The 15,450-nt window shown below is 40.3% G+C and overlaps 1 pseudogene; it reads left to right on the top strand.

The window, feature by feature from the left end:
• Positions 1 to 361: 361 nt before the first annotated feature.
• The window catches only part of LOC115148660 (retinol dehydrogenase 12-like), an 85,913-nt pseudogene continuing 70,824 nt past the window's right edge, over positions 362 to 15,450 (top strand).

Here is a 15,450-nt window from a genome sequence, read left to right as displayed (position 1 = left end):
AGTGTGGGTGGATTTGGGCTCCGACTTTATATACAATTAAGTTTTTATCAAAAACGACAGATTTCAGCACCCAAAGAACAGTATTTGGGTGATGAAATCAGTCATTTTTTTATATAAACTTCATTTTATGCGAGGTCGGAGCTCCACTCCGACCACACTAGTCGCCGCACGACTCCATCATTAAATCGTGTTTAATCGGCTAGTACAGGCAGAGGTAAACATGGCTAGGAATTCAGTTGTTTACCCAAACATTAGGTTGGTTGTCTTTCCAATTAAATTCGTTATCTTAGTCTGTCTTTACAGTTATTTTTTTTAAATCAATGGTCCATACCCTACGGCCTACTGAGTGATTACAGGAAACATGACTGCTCCACCTCTTAGAAATCTCTTCCGGAGACCATGGTCATCCACAGACAGACTTGATGACAAAACAGTGTTCATAACTGGAGCCAACACTGGTATTGGCAAAGAGACAGAGCTGGACCTGGCAGAGAGAGGTAGGCCTACAGTGATACTAAAGCTATGATGATGTTAGCATACCGGTACATATGAAGATGTCTCACCATGACCTGTTCAATGGGTACATTGGCTCTTTCCTCAATTAGTCTTTCATTGATTACTCAAATCCCTTCTCCTTGCCTTATTCTCAAAATGCTTTGGAGACCATGCATCATGCTTTCTCGTGCACATTGAGAAGCCAAGCAGTAAAACACCTGATGTCCTAATCAACTGATCATAGTTTTCAATTTGTAGAATGAGTTGTGTTACAGCTGGGCTTTAATATGTTCTCAGCAATGTGCTAAAGCTACTATGTAGCCTAATCATAATACAACACACAAACTGTAGTAGTATATCAACAGGTAGCCTAGTGGTTAGAGCGTTGGGCCAGTAACCGAAAGGTTGCTAGATCAAATCCCCGAGTTGACAAGGTAAAAATCTGTTGTTCTTCCCCTGAGCAAGGCAGTTCACCCACTATTCCCTGGGTGCTGAAGACATGGATGTCAATTTTAAGGTAGCCCCCCACACCACTCTGATTCAGAGGGGTTTGGTTCAATGCGGAAGACACATTTCAGTTGAATGCATTCAGTTGTACAACTGACTAGAGCTGTGTTCAAATACCCATACTACATATATAATGAGTACATACTATTAGCTAATTTCAGTATACTGTAAACAAATGGTATTGTTTCAGTTGAGTGTACTAGAAGTTGGTCTACTGGAGTCTACTGGAAGTTGGTGCTGTTGCTATGCAACCTCTTGCTAGCTTGTTAGCATAACAAATGACTAGCTAAAGATTTTACGATTTCGGGTGTGTTCATAAATTCAGTGCCAGAGTGCTCTGGGCGTTCGTAAATACAGAGCGTTGTCAAATTGTCCGTTGGTAAATTCAGAGCGTTTCGCTATCGGAGGGTTCAGAGCACACACTGGATGCTCTGGCCGAGGAGTAGATCCAGCATTCAACGGTTGACAAGCACCCAAGCTAACTGGCTAACGTTGGCTAGTTAATGAGTAATGTATATGAAACATACTAACTAGGTATCCCCCTTTATCCTACTTAGCAGGTGATGCCAGACATGCACTGGTTGATGTTTGTGACTATCCAGCAGGGGTAGCTGCTGGTAAATGTTTTACCCACATAACGTGAAACTGCTCGTAAATGTTTTACCCACATAACATGAAATCATTCAATATCATAATTAAAAACATTAAATTAAAAACTGTATGTAGCTATGAAGGCTCTGTCCAATATCCTCCTGGAAAGCCTGTATGATTGACATCCTGAGTTGGATTTGGATTGGGCTGGAATGATTTGCTTCCACAATTTTTTCCCCAAAATGTCTTTATATCTAGGGGCTAGAATCCTCATGGCCTGCAGATATATGGAGAAAGCTGAGGGAGCCCTGAAATAAGTCATAGAAGGCTCTGGCAGGCAAAATCCTTCAGAGAGTTTGCTTATTAAGGCATACCTCAGATGGTCTTTAGGCAAACCTCAGATGGAAATTACCAATTTTCAGTGTTCTGAGACTTATGTTGTACCTTGTCCCTGTCCAAAAAAAAAATAATGAAATTAGACTTGACTGTATCACGAGTCACGACTTCATTGGGACAATGGATTGATTCATTTGCACTCCTGTCAACATTAAGACATTGTACATTTTTGAATACATTTTTTTTTTGTAGAAGAGAAGAAGAAACTCAACATCCTCATCAACAATGCTGGCTTCATGGTGTGTCTGTATGAGAAAACAGGTGATGGATTTGAAATGCAGATTGGTGTCAACCACATGGGTAAGTGAACCTACATAGCACAAGGAAGAGATACAAAGTTCCTCTTTGGCCAGGCCTCACATGATGCTAAAATCTAAAAGGGCACAGACATGTCACATATTATTGATAATTGACGAATGTTTAACTTCCAATTGGCTGTACTAGTAGCCATTCCTATAAGGAAGTGGTTATTTAGCTGCTTACATCCTCGTGGACAGCTGGACATGAAGCTCAATGCTTCCCTTAGAGATTTGGTTACGTTATGACAGAAATACACTAAATTAATTGAAGAATCTGGCCTTACCCACTACTGACTAACCACATGGATGATTGCATGTGGCGCACATCCAAGGCAGAGGAGGAAAGTTCCAGATCACACAAAACATTTAATTCAAGCAAGTCCTGACTTGTACGTAGCGTTCTTAATTGTTAATAATTTACTGGAGTTGTAATCTTTATGCAAATATCTATCCAGGAAGCAAAGCTACTGCAAGTTAAGGTACACTATATGGCCAAAAGTGTATAAATACCTGCTCGTCGAACATTTCATTCCAAAATCATGGGCATTTGCTGCTATAAAAGCCTCCACTCTTCTGGGAAGGCTTTCCACTAGATGTTGGAACATTGAGGCAGGGACTTACATTCATCAACAAGAGCATTAGTGAGGTCGGGCACGAATTCATCCCAAAGGTGCTCGATGGGGTTGAGGTCAGGGCGCTATGCAGGCCAGTCAAGTTCTTCCACATCGATCTCAACCAACCATTTCCAGTTAAAGTCACTTACTGATTGATTCCTTCAAATGAGTGGATTCAGCTATTTCAGCCACATCCGTTACTGACAGGTGTATAAAATTGAGCACACTGCCATGCAATCTCCATAGACAAACATTGACAGTAGAATGGCCATACTGAAGAGCTCAGTGACTTTCAATGTGGCACCGTCATAGGATGCCACCTTTCCAACAAGCCAATTTGTCAAATTTCTGCCCTGCTAGAGCTGCAACGGTCAGCTGTAAGTGCTGTTATTGTGAAATGGAAATGTCTAGGAGCAACAATGGCTCACCCACGAAGTGGTAAGCCACACAATCTCACAGAACGGGAATTGTCTGTCCTCGGTTGCAACACTCAATATAGAGTTCCAAACGTCCTCTGGAAGTAACGTCAGCAAGAAGTACTGTTCGTCGGAAGCTTCATGAAATGGGTTTCCATGGCCGAGCAGCCGCTCACAAGACTAAGATCACCATGCGCAGTGCCAAGCGTCGGCTGGAGTGGTGTAAAGCTCACCACCATTGGACTCTGGATCAGTGGAAACACGTTCTCTGGAGTGATGAGTCACGCTTCACCATCTGGCAGTCAGATGGACGAATCAGGGTTTGGCGGATGCCAGGAGAACGCTACCTGCCTCAACACATAATGCCAATTGTTAAGTTTGGTGGAGGAGGAATAATTGTCTAGGGTTGTTTTTCATGGTTCGGGCTAGGCCTCTTAGTTCCGGTGAAGGGGGAATCTTAACTACTACATATTATTTATATTTTAACTTTGAACTTTCTTCAAACTACAAATCTACCATTCCAGTGTTTTTTCTTGCTATACTTTATTTACTTTGCCACCATGGCATTTTTTGCCTTTACCTCCCTTATCTCACATAATTTGCTCACATTGTATATAGTCTTATTTTTTATTTTTATTTTTGTATGTTGTTTTACTCCATGTGTAACTCTGTGTTTTTGTATGTTGTCGAACTGCTTTGCTTTATCTTGGCCAGGTCGCAATTGTAAATGAGAACTTGTTCTCAACTTGCCTACCTGGTTAAATAAAGGTGAAATAAAAATAAAATAAATAAAAAACTACAGCATACAATGACATTCTAGATGATGGTTGTAAAGAGAGGTCTGTCAACTTACACACAGCACTAACATACACACTTTACTCAACAGACATGCCACCAGGGGTCTTTTCACAGTTCCCAAAGGTCCAGAACAAATTCAAAGAAATGTACGGTATTATACAAAGCCATGAGTGCACCACACAACGCATTTTCCCCATCTGACCTACTTGGTGTCTGTATGTACTGACATGTATGTGGAACTGATAGATGCACACTTACATTACATGTTCATGTTTTTAAATGTATATGAATTGTAAAGTATTTTGGCTGTAATGTATTATTTGTTATACGTCTGACCCCAATAAGACTAGTTGTCGCCGTTGTCGTCGACTAATGTGGATCCTAATAAATCAAATTAAAAATTAAGCTGACTGCAATGAATAAGCTTTAACAATTACATGTTGATGGAATAAGTCTCTACAATACAGCCGACATGTCATTTACTTCCTCATTATTATCCATCAGATGGCCAGGTCACAATTGTAAATGAGAACTTGTTCTCAACTTGCCTACCTGGTTAAATAAAGGTGAAATAAAATAAATAAAAAGATCAAAAACATGTTCATCACCATGCTCAGATTCCTGGTTTGCACCCTCTTTCAGCATTGCTACCAAAATGTGCTGTCGGGGTCCAGTAATTTAATCAGGGGAGCATTCACACCCATGTTTTGAAAGAGAAGATTCCGGAAAGTCATAGCTAGTCAATGCCTAATGCAATGAGAGAAGAATCGTCATTCAGCTCATTATTCTCAACACTGCAAGCTTACATCTATGGCACCATACTGACTCTTAATGTTGCTTGTCTCCTGCTGTACGTCTGGCAAGGGACTTCTTCTGGAAAAGATGACAACATACCCCCTCCTCGCTGTGCAATAAACTTTACTGTTTCAAACCCTAGTCCAGTTAGACCACCTGTAACAATGTACACAGTTCTTTGGTTTAGGCAGCAACTGAATGTCGGACAGTGCCTTTGGAATCATCTTTACCCAGTGTCACAACAGACAGGGTCTTTGGAATCATCTTTACCCAGTGTCACAACAGACAGAGTCTTTGGAATCATCTTTACTCAGTGTCACAACAGACAGGGTCTTTGGAATCATCTTTACCCAGTGTCACAACAGACAGGGTCTTTGGAATCATCTTTACTCAGTGTCACAACAGACAGAGTCTTTGGAATCATCTTTACCCAGTGTCACAACAGACAGGGTCTTTGGAATCATCTTTACCCAGTGTCACAACAGACAGGGTCTTTGGAATCATCTTTACTCAGTGTCACAACAGACAGGGTCTTTGAGCTGAAGTACGACTCAGATTCCTCAACAGACAGGAAGTCAATGCTACCGGATGACATTCTCTGAAAGGTGTTGGTTTCAAAATCTAAAGACTTCTTGTCCAAATGCATTGATTTGAGCCAACGGTAAATTTGAGGCTTTTCTGCTCTGATAGATCCCTTTTCCAATATGCTAGACATCTGAACAGTCTGAATGCGAACATCATCATTGCCACAACTGAAGACATTTTGTGAAAAGGAGGATCGCCACAAATTTTCTCATACAGCAACAATGTGTCTCACACCGGAAACATTGCAAGCTCTTTCAAACTGAGATTTGTCAAGTAACAAAGACAAATGCATCAAACTTGTTCACATTGTGAAGCTGATCACCAAACTGAGGCAAGACGATGTTATACCATCCTGATTTGTTTGCAGTTTGGGCTAAGATCTTTGTCAAACCTGAGTCAGGAACAGATGAGATGATGCCCAACCTCCGCTGTTTGACTTTGGGTAATGCATGATGCAAGACTTCCCATGCAAGAACAAAGTAGGACACACAAGGAGCCTCCTTCAGAAATGTGAGCCTCTTTGTCTTGTAGCATGCTGCTTCAGGAATCACAATCTTAGAAGATGCAGCAATGGGATAACATGATACTACATCGTCTCCCACTTTCAGTTTGTTCACATCTTTCCCTACAGCTGTGACAGTACCACTGAAGTCAAGAACCAGAAGCTGGTGGTTCTGAGATGTGTGATTGTTCCAGTATATTGTCTGACCATAGTTCAGGTCAGAGACAATGACAGGACAGAAGTCTGAGAAATGAACACATATCTTACTGAGCTGAGTCTCAACTTATTTCTCCTGGATGATCTGATCATCAACATCACAGGGAACGGCAGACAAGCTAGTCATTCTGTACGGATCAGTAGTCTGAAGGATGAACTGCCCAGACAAGCTAATCATTCTGTACGGATCAGTAGTCTGAAGGATGAACTATATATTATTAGTTGGCTTGTAGTCATCAGAGACAACACTGAAGTCATTGTAGAAAAAGTACTCTTCAACTACACAAGATTGACTTCCAAGATACCTGAATATAACATGCTTCAGTTCAACCAACACCCGGCCTGCTTTGTCTGTGAAACAGCCAGATACTTCAAAATGGTCCACTGCAACATTTGCAGCTCTCAAATACAGAACCATTTCAGGCTGCAAGGGTTCGTGAACAGTCAAACTACCAATTTCTGCAGGAAAGCCAGGCCTTGCCATGAATGCATTCGCTGTTGTGACTTGAGTCAGTTGGAGCAAGTAGTCTAGCACTACAGGATGAATGCAGAAGTCATGCAACTGTGGCAGGAGCTCTTCAGGGACAGACACAACAGAGATGGCTTCCATCAAGTCTTCACCATAATGCACATCTCCTCTGTTTCTGAAAACAGAACCATACTGAAACCCTCTCTTACTTAGGTACTTGTAGAATTCGTCAGTACTCATAGTTGATGTGCATTGCTTGTAAACCGAGTCTATAGAGATGTACTGTTCTTCGGCCAACCTCCCTTGCTTGCATGATATACTGCCTGATGCATACGTTACTGTAGGAGATTGTATCTTAAACGTTGTCTCGTTTTCAATGTGATCCAGTTTGACACTCAACTCAGGAGAATTTGGTGAAATGACAAATGGACTCTGAAAACTGACACTGAGTTGCAGTGTGTTGAGTGGCACCCTTGGTTTGGCACTGGCCATGAAGGCAGCCAAACCCAACTCAACATAACCTTAAACCTTACCTTAACCGTTTAAAATGTTGACTTCAGTGGAGTGACGTCAGAGTTCGACATCCCAAGGACCCCGTTTAGTACTTACCCATTTTGGGACATTTTTTATTTGAGGCCCCCATTCTTTGAGGCCCCCAGGCTACCTGGGGCGGCAGGTAGCCTAAAGGTAAGAGCATTGGGCCAGTAACCAAAAGGTTGTTGGATTGAATCCCTGAGCTGACAAGGTAAAAATCTGTTGTTCTGCCCCTGATCAAAGCAGTTGTTCCCCAGTAGGCTGTCATTGTAAATAAGAAATTGTTCTTAACTGACTTACCTAGTAAAGTAAAGGTTACATTTTAAAATTAACTCGGTGCAGGTTTGGTTTTTTGCCCCAGCTGGTAAAAAAATGTTTTTACTAATCATCAAGCTTTGATAATTTGAATCTTAACTGACTAGTAAAGTAATTGTTCTTAACTGACTTGTCTAGTTAAATAAAGGTTAAATTAAATGTAAAAATAATGAATTTGCCAGATAATGAGCATTTTGTCCAACCCCCCAAAAATGACTAGTTAGACAGGCCCACTGGGCACAAAACTGACCAGCCAATCTGAAATATGCCCGAAATGCCAGATGGTCAGTGCACAACGGGACCAGTATCTGTGACAAAGTTGTACTACATGGAACACTACAAGGAACTGTTGGGCTCCACCCTAAATTACTCTTGGTGAGTCATATAGGAAAAAGAGCTTGTCTATTGCACTCTAATATAAATTGGTGATAAGGGATGGTAAATAATACAGTGCCACATAATAGTAATATACTTTTAAAGTTTAAAAGTTCATTCAACGCATTAAATACTCCCAGAGACGTTGTATGGCCAGACTGGCTAAATGTTTGCCCAGTTTGAATATTGTACTGTGAAAACTGAAGAAAACGTTCACTTGTTTCAGTGGCTTCAGTAGAAGAACCCCACAACCCTCTCTGCCATAGCCATCTGCTCTGCTGGATAAAGGTGAAATCAGGTGAAATCAGGTGAAATCAGGTGAAATCAGGTGAAATCAGGTGAAATCAGCTTTCCCTTGCTGAGATCGACAGTGGTTTGCAACTCTATTAAACAGCTGACACAGAGAGCCATCTCACAGTCACCTGGTAGGACAAACAAGTTTTAATATAATTTGCAGGTGGCACTCAAACAGCACCTGCTCATGCAGCTGAAAAGGGATTAATAGTCAAACATATGATTGTCTGTTTGGCTTTATCTTTATAGAAATTGCACTCTGGGCACAATTGGTAGGTTGACAGGGGTAGCCTGCATTAAATCCCCTAAGGTCTAAGGGCTGGCTCTCTACTAAGCTAACATATTGTTAAAATTGTTGCATGATGTATTTTTAGAAAACAATGAGTTAGTAAACTCGCTACAATAGTGCAATACAGTGTACAGCCAGAAAGCAGTTTATCAGTGACACTGGCGGGGCCCCGGTGGCAATAAATTAATAAAACCAAAAGCTTACCTTGACTTAGAAGAGTTCCAGTTCTGGATAACCATAGTCAGCAAGCTAACATAGCATCCCTCTCTGTTCGAGCTGGGTGTTTGAGTAGGCTAAACTAGCTATCTGCATTTGCTACCTAAGTGAAAGTTTAAAATATACTACCAAATGTAGCTCTCTCTCTCTCTCTCCCTCTCTCTGCTTTTCCCTAATTTTGGAAGAAATTAATTTGTTAAAAACACTTCTTTCTCTCTCCTTGAGTCAACTACTCACCACATGTTATACACAGCAGTGCTAGCTAGAGGTATCTTATGCTTTCAGTACTAGATTCATTCTCTGATCCTTTGATTTGGTGGACAACATGTCAGTTCATGCTGCAAGAGCTCTGATAGGTTGGAGCACGTCCTCTGGAAGTTGTCATAATTACTGTGTAAGTCTATGAAAGGGGGTGAGAAAACTCCTAGGTTTTGTGTTGAATTTTATGTACCCAGAGGAGGACAGAAGCTAGCTGTGAGTAAGACCTTTAAACAGGTTTACATTCACAAGACTGCAGAACCAGACGGATTCAGAGGACATGTACTCAGAGCATGCGTTGACCAGCTGGCAAGTGTCTTCACTGACATTTTCAACCTCTCCCTGTCTGAGTCTGTAATACCAACATGTTTCAAGCAGACCACCATAGTCCCTGTGCCCACGAACACTAAGGTAACCTGCCTAAATGACTATTGCCCCATAGACCTCACATCTGTAGCCATGAAGTGCTTTGAAAGGCTGGTCATGGCTCACATTAACACCATTATCCCAGAAACCATAGACCCACTCCAATTTGCATACCGCCCCAACAGATCCACAGATGATGCAATCTCTACTGCACTCCACACTGGCCTTTCACACCTGGACAAAAGGAAAACCTACATGAGAATGCTGTTCATTGACTACAGCTCAGCATTCAACACCATAGTGTCCTCAAAGCTCATCACTAAGCTAAGAACCCTGGGACTAAACACCTCCCTCTGCAACTGTCTCTTGGACTTCCTGATGTGCCGCCCCCAGGTAGAGAGGGTAGGCAACAACATATCCGCCACGCTGTCCCTCAACACGGGGGCCCCTCAGAGGTGTGTGCTTAGTCCCCAAGCGGTGTCATACTATGCTGACCCTCCAACACACACACACACACACACACACACACACTACATATGCTCACACACACTAAACACACACACATATGCATATTGATGCCACACACACACACACACACACACACACACACACACACACACACACACACACACACACACACACACACACACACACACATAGACACACTTTCACACCCTTTTACACTCTTCACATACACTGCTGCTACTCTGTTTATTATCTATCCTGATGGCCTAGTCACTTTTACCTCTACCTACATGTTACCAATTACATCCTGAGTGGCGTCACTACAGACCCTTGTTCGATCCCGGGCTGTATCACAACTGGCCATGATTGTAAATAAGAATTTGTTCTTAACTAACTTATCTAGTTAAATAAAGGTTCCATATTACTATTTCCTTTTTATTGTGCAATTTTGCTTACTTAATAACTCTTTTTTTTTGGAAAAGGGCTCGTAATTAAGCATTTCACGGTAAAGTCTACACCTGTTGTATTTGGCACATAAAATGTGATTTTGATATATGTCCAACATGATAAAACCACTCTTTAAGGGCCACAGAATGAGCAGCGACACTCCTCTGGGAGTACAACCTGTGGATTTGGAAAGTATGACTGCTCCTGACTTAAATGGACCACCGTTTTACTGCCACACAATGTACAGGGAATTGTGTACAGTCCAATATGCATGTCCAAAATGAAGAAAGAAAAAAACGATTGGATTTAAACTGATTAAATAACAATGGTATTTAAATGTTTTTCTAAAGTGGATAATTATAATACAATTATAGTAGTATTATAAATTATGTTTTGTTATTCGTACTACTGTTGTTCCCATAACATAATAACTATTTAGTGATCATTACTCTTAATGATGTTAACAATAATGTCAACGCTATTGTCACGATCGTGGTAAGAACTAGACCAAGGCGCAGCGTACGTAGCGTTCCACATTTTTATTATAAAGTGAAACTTCAGCAAAATACAAAACAATAAACCAACAAACGAAACGTGAAGTAAATGAAGTGCTCACAGGCAACTACACAAAAACAAAACAAGATCCCACAAAACACAGTGGGGAAATGGCTGCCTAAATATGATCCCCAATCAGAGACAATGATAAACAGCTGCCTCTGATTGGGGACCATACCAGGCCAACATAGACATAAACAACCTAGATTACCCACCCTAGTCACACCCCGACCTAACCAACATAGAGAATAAAAAGGCTCTCTATGGTCAGGGAGTGACACCTATAATATTATTTGTGCTATGAAGACAATTAGCTATTAACATTTCCTCATAAAATATTACACATCTTTTTGCCATCTTCACTGTGGGACTTTTTTGAAGGGAAATCGCAGAGGTCACGGCCTTATTCCTAAACATTTGCGTTATTGTGAAAGTTGTCGAGCTTTTCACTTTTGCTATTTGACTGGAGGTTTTGACGCAGTTGCGTCCGTCTGTTGTTGCTAGGTCTTGCTTATTCCTGGTAACAGAACAGAGGTGCTCCCAGCATTATACCTAAAGCGGACATTGCCATTGGCTGAACGGAGTCACATTAACAGGTCACCAATTTGACGGCTCCAACACAGTTCCACCTCCACCGCTGCCAAAACATCCCCTATGCGGATGTCTGCTATCGCCGGTTAACACTTGATCTGATTGAATCTAGGCTAGATATTAAAACACGCAACAACCATTATCAATTAAGTTTACACTCTATAGAAATGACAGGCTATGTTTTTTTTACAGTACAGACTATTTACTCTATAAAAACAAATGGTGAGAGTCAGGGAATCTTCGTACTAACCCATCTATGAGAGCAGCTTTGATAGTGTGAGACTTCCCAGGTTTTCTGTTGTCAGCATCATTAAGTACTGTTAAATCTCTTGTTAGAGATGTGCCAGTTTTACCCTTCCAGAAGAAACTTCCAGAAATTGTTCAAACCCCTCACCTGGATAGGTTATGGTTAGCATCAGAATAGGAAGAAAATAGGACATGTTTTAACTAGCTAGGTAACCTAAATATATATATTTTTAACAGAAATATTTTATCATCACAATGTATATCGTTTTTGTAAACAATATGTAGCTTGTCTAGAAATAAAAAAATTAAAATTACAGGTACAGATGTTAGAAAAAAAATTTGTCAGGTAACATTGCTTTAAAAGTATCATTAGATATATATATATTCATGTTATTTAAATAATCAAAATCCAAGTTAGCTGATGTTTCATTATATTCATCTCTGTAGTCTGAGGTTTTACAATGCTGGGTTTTTTGTTATATTTAATTTCTCAACATAAAGCAGCTTCTTATGTTTTTATTGGACGGGAGAACGTTGCATGGCTGGATTTGCCTCCAGTTCCTTAGTCTCCTTAGTTCACCTGCATTGCCTTTATCGCGAAGGACTGATTGCAGTCCTCTAAGGAAATGCTGATTAATTTCCACAGAAAGCAATGCTCTCAATAAAGGCCACGCCAGTTTTATTTATTTTGTCAGACAGTATCTCCTTGGTTACAGTATCTACAGTCATCAAGGGGATTTCTATATGGTTATCCTCATTGTACTCATAACCTTTCATTGTCTAAAACTTACTATGCAGCAAAATCGGTGCAAAAGAGCTTGTCTGAGATCTACTTCTTCCTTTGTCTGATACAGAATTTCTTAATTACATTTAAAAACCAATATATATTCTTCTCAAGTGTTTTATCTGTTAGTCTGCACCTTTTGAGGTGTTCATAGTCAAGAACCTTCAAAACAGAACAGTTTGTTAAAAATGAGAGGAAACCAGAACGTCACTAATTATCAAATTAGTCATAGCAAATAAGTTGATGATATAATTTTCCACTAACCATCATACTTCAGTATTTTGTGACAATTTGCAAATTTCTGTAATAATGTATGAACTAAAGAGAGAGAGAGAGATTTGCTGACAGCATGGAAAAGTCAACTTGAGGTGATAGGAGGACATTCAATTGATGTCATTATTAATGATGTTTGCTAGTAGGATACTTGCCAGTACCTGACTTACTCCGTAACCAATTACAGTTTTAGCGCTGTAATATAACGCATCAGAAGGTCAAAGTTTATTCCACCGTAGTTGTAAACTTTACAAGTGTAAAACAAACAAGCATTGTAACAGATCAGTAGGCAGATAACGTCAGACAAATTCTAGGGGAACGAAGTTTCATGCTTACGTATGACGAGCATCTGAAAGTGTGTAATGTCTATTTGTAAGAATCCTTGATCAAATTGGTGTGTACTGTACAATATAATACAGTGGTAAATGGAGCCTGCCTTTCCAACTGAGGACATTTACCAATAAAGCTGTTTTTTACATAACTCAAATGGCATTCTATTTACATAGCCATAGAACATAGTCCTGGAAGAGGATAGCATGTAATATACAAGTATAGATAGATACCCAAACGGAAAAATTCAAAAGATGATCAGGTTTTATACAGTTGGAACCTATTTCCATGTTGACGTGTTCCTCTCTCTTAATGTGTGTTGTTGACGTGTTCCTCTTTCTCAATGTGTGTTGTTGACGTGTTCCTCTTTCTCAATGTTTGTTGTTGACGTGTTCCTCTTAATGTTTGTTGTTGACGTGTTCCTCTCTCTTAATGTGTATTGTTGACGTGTTCCTCTCTCTTAATGTTTGTTGTTGACGTGTTCCTCTTTCTTAATGTGTATTGTTGACGTGTTCATTTTGATAATAACTTCTTACATCTTAACCAGTGACCATGGCTTCATGTCACACAGACTGCATTGAAAAACCGGTGTTTCATAATCTTGGAGGTTTTGTTGGGGAGAAATGCATGGTGCTTTCCACTTGTCCCCTTGTTCATCTCTGAAGGTGTCACGACTTCCGCCGAAGTCGGTCCCTCTCCTTGTTCGGGGCGGCGTTCGGCGGTCGACGTCACCGGTCTTCTAGCCATCGCCGATCCACCTTTCATTGTTCCATTTGTTTTGTCTTGTTTCCCCACACACTTGGTTTACATTCCATAATCATACTACATATATATTCCCTCTGTTCCCCCCTCATGTCTTTGTGTGGAATTGTTTTTGTTACGTGTTTTGTGTGACGCGCCAGGCTGGTTTTTCCCCCGGGTACCGTGTTTAACCTGTAGTATGTTTATTGTTAAACATTTGCATTATTGTGAAAGTTGTCGCGCTTTTCACTTTTGCTATTTGACTGGAGGTTTTGACGCAGTTGCGTCCGTCTGTTGTTGCTTCTGCCAAATAAAGTGTGCCTGATCAAGTCTCCGCTCTCCTGCACTTGACTTCTTTACCAGTAGCGCACAACCTGACAGAAGGACATAGGGCAGGATTTTACTTCCTTGAAGAGAGCGGTGCACGGCATAGAGGTCCAGTTTACATCGACGGACGGGCCTGCAAAAAAAAAAGTAGAGTCATTTAGTCAAAGAACATTTTCCTTTAGAATGATTCTGAGTTTTCTTCATTTGCGGCTGTATCCCGAAGGGAGCTCTGGGACTTTCACCGTTGTTTCAATGTTATCTGAAAGCATTTGAGGAGATATTTAGAAGGAAGAGTTAGAGAGATGGTCACAGGTCATGATAAGTAGAAGCCACGTATGAACAAGTATTTCACCAAACCTGGCAATATGCCCAGACAGTTGTGAATCTGTGAAATATAACAAACTGTACTTTTCCTCTGAATCATTCAGGAAAAAAAACTACATGTTAGATGTCACTGATAGGCACAGCTAGTGCAATTCAAAAAGGTCAACTTTACCTTTCCTTATCATAATTCATCATCAAACACGGTCTTTTTGGGGATAGAACCTGGTGGTAGTAGGTGGTAGGAGTTTTGAATTCAGATATTTTTGTCAGTGCACTGGCTGTTCGACTCTTCTACTTTCTCAGAGAAAACAACAAGGCAGGAAATGATGTGTGTTTTACTCAACTGTTTTCCAACTTGTCAGAAACTTAATTGAATAAGGTAAATACAGTTTGTTATATTTTATTACATTCACAACTGTCTAAGCATATTGCCAGGTTTGGTAAAATACTTGTGTCCATGTGCATACAAGTTCATACGTGGCTTAAGCATCTTTGGTTGCTTCGAAATCATAGGGCATAGCTCATATGTGGGTAGCTATTATGAAAATGAGGACCAATTCTATTCAGAGTATCAAATCAAATCAAATGTTATTGGTCAAATACATATTGTTAGTAGATGTTAATGCGAGTGTGGCGAAATGCATGTGCTTCAGTTCCGACAGTGCAGTAATATCTAACAAGTAATCTAACAAATTCACAACGACTGGCTTAAACACGCAATGTAAAGGGATGGAATAATAATATGTACATTTAAATATATGGATGCGTGATGACCGTTCGGCATAGGCAAGATGCAGTAGATGGTATAAAATACAGTTTAAGTCGGAAGTTTACATACACCTTAGCCAAATACATTTAAACTCAGTTTTTCACAATTCCTGACATTTAATCCTAGTAAAAATTCCCTGTATTAGGTCAGTTAGGATCACCACTTTATTTTAAGAATGTGAAATGTCAGAATAATAGTAGATAGAATGATTAATTTCAGCTTTTATTTCATTCATCACATTCCCAGTGGGTAAGAAGTTTACATACAC

The sequence above is a fragment of the Salmo trutta genome, chromosome 2 (assembly GCF_901001165.1).
Source record: "Salmo trutta chromosome 2, fSalTru1.1, whole genome shotgun sequence".
In the NCBI taxonomy this organism is placed as follows: Eukaryota; Metazoa; Chordata; class Actinopteri; order Salmoniformes; family Salmonidae; genus Salmo; species Salmo trutta.
This window is presented reverse-complemented; position numbering and strand designations above follow the sequence as displayed.